This window comes from Chiroxiphia lanceolata, chromosome Z, assembly GCF_009829145.1.
Source record: "Chiroxiphia lanceolata isolate bChiLan1 chromosome Z, bChiLan1.pri, whole genome shotgun sequence".
NCBI lineage: Eukaryota > Metazoa > Chordata > Aves > Passeriformes > Pipridae > Chiroxiphia > Chiroxiphia lanceolata.
Genome location: NC_045671.1, coordinates 3,620,682 through 3,623,011, shown reverse-complemented (window position 1 = coordinate 3,623,011; position 2,330 = coordinate 3,620,682). Strand labels below are relative to the sequence as shown.

At 36.4% G+C, this 2,330-nt stretch overlaps 1 long non-coding RNA gene across 1 annotated transcript; it reads right to left on the bottom strand.

Moving 5' to 3' along the window:
- Positions 1-561: 561 nt before the first annotated feature.
- On the bottom strand, positions 562-1,527 carry LOC116780231. The gene is made up of 3 exons (XR_004354394.1): positions 1,480-1,527; positions 998-1,062; positions 562-625 (listed from the first exon to the last, which is right to left on the bottom strand). It is a non-coding gene; the product is annotated as an uncharacterized LOC116780231 (long non-coding RNA).
- Positions 1,528-2,330: the final 803 nt, after the last annotated feature.

The window sequence follows — 2,330 nt, the reverse complement described above, 5'->3', positions numbered from 1 at the left end:
TCTGTCCTACATTAGGTACTTCTATGAAAGATGAGATTAATTTCAATCTAAAACCGGCTACTTCATTGAAGCCTAGAACCATAGAAGGACTTGGGTTTGAAGAGATCTTAAACACCACCTAGATCCAACCCCTTGCCATGGGCAGAGACACTTTCCACTAGCCCAGGTTGCTCCAAGCCCCTTCCAACCTCACCCTGAACACTTCCAGGGATGGGGTAGCCACAGCTTCTCTGGGTAACCTGTGCCAGGGCCTCATTATCCTCATGATAAAAATGTTATATTTAATCTAGATACACCTTTTCTTTCTATAAATTTCTTTTAAACAAACAAACAAACAAATAAACAAACTATAATAAAAGCCCAGGTGGAAACATTTGCAAGTTAGATGTTCCAAAATAGATGCAATTAATACTATATTTCAAGTCAGCTTATTTTGGTAATGCAGATAAAGGGATGGATGACAGAAAGGCTTTTTGAACACAAAGATGAATATACCTCTGCAAACAAAGTAAACAGACAAAAGGTGACCTTCGAACCGAGATCTAAAATAAAATCACTTACCTACTAGAAAACATCCCTTGGGAAAACATTCTACCATGGTGAGTCATCATGAAGAAGGGCAAAACTTAGAACACAAGGGCAGAGGAAGACAGATAGAAAAAATTAGTCCTTTGATGGAATATAGCAGTCAGGAGAAGTTAATTCCTTTCATTCCATTAATTTACTTATATACAACTAGGGCAAGGTAAAAAGTAGTGCACATCTCTACAACCGTATCTTAAATTTCGCCTTTAAAAAAGCTTTGAGTGTAAAAGGAAAAATAGTGAAGAGTCGATGAAAAATGAAAGGTTTCATTAGGATAATCTTTATGTAAGATTTGTCTCCAACGTGTAAGGAAACCTCAGCAATTCTATGCATAAATTCTCAATAAATTTTAAGAGTAGAAATCATACGAAAAAGAGGTGCCTCGTTAGATATTTTTCTGAAGGCAGGGTACATTGAATAATGGAAAGGTGAATTAACTCCCATGGGAGCTAGCTTCCAGTTTACTCCATGTAAAACCTGAAAATGGTCAAACAAGTTGCATCAATAAAAGAACCTCACGTATTCAGTTGAATTAATAACAAAGATCATCACAATGTAATTTACAAATAGCAATTAATTCTCACTATGTCACCCCGAGACATAATTGATAAAAGCGATTTAACCTGTGGGTGGACTCATAGCCCAGAACAAAATAAATAAGAACAAAATAAAAGCCCTGGCTCTCAGGGCTGTGTTTCAGAGCAGTACATACAGTGAATCCAAGTTACATTCTGTAAGTCTTTCATCTAGCTTCCCTCCAGAGAGTGAGATTGAAAAAGTAATGATAGAAACTGTCTTTATAACAGTAACACTGTGGTTATAGCAGCCCTCTAGGACTGGGAAAGTTATGTTCAATTCCTCCCTGTAGGAATTTAGTTTATTTGCCCTCCTTACATCTAAAGAATCTTGAAATTTTTTTGTGCTAAATGACAAAGCTTCAACAGGGCACCAGGAATGTGCTACTGCCCTCCTCAATTCATAATAGGGCACTATCCTATGTGTTATGTTACAAATGGGGGTGGAAACATTCTCTGCTCTGCAATAATTTTAATTTTATAAGCATGAATTAAGAATTAATTACTTGAACTCAAGAAAAAAGAATAAAAATTAAAGAATGGGTATATCCTTGAATGTCCAGCTAGAAACAGTCTCTAGTGCTTGCTCTTGATTCTTTGTCTCACCCAGCTGATAAAAAAATAATATTTATTCTGGTTTTTATCAGGTTCTCCCAGGAAGATGGAGATAACTTTTGAAACATTATAAGAAAAAAAGGAAATTAAAATTGGGCCACCTACCTTTTAAGGCTTTCTTAAATCACCAAAATTTCATATGTGTGTCACAAAAAGACATCTAAGACCTTAAGAAAAAAAAAATATATATAATGGTTGGAAATAAATGTATTACAGAGAGATATTTGTGACTGTAATCATGATGTGCTATGATACATCCCAAACACTGAACAAAGTGAATAAGATTCAGAGAAGAATAAGGTCTGGAATGTATATTCTTGTCTTTTATGCTTCTCAGCCAAGCATGTTGGATGCTTTTGATTTGAAGCAGATCCACATGCACTGTGCAGGAGCATCGGTACCTGACAGAGGATTCCAGGTTTTACTGCTGTTATAGGATCTACCTACAAGATCTGCAGGTCCTTTCATGCCTCTTGCCTGGCATTTAGGCAGTTCTGCTGCCAAAGCACTTCCCTCATTCCTGTACATATGTTTTCTACCACACAGTGAGAGGGA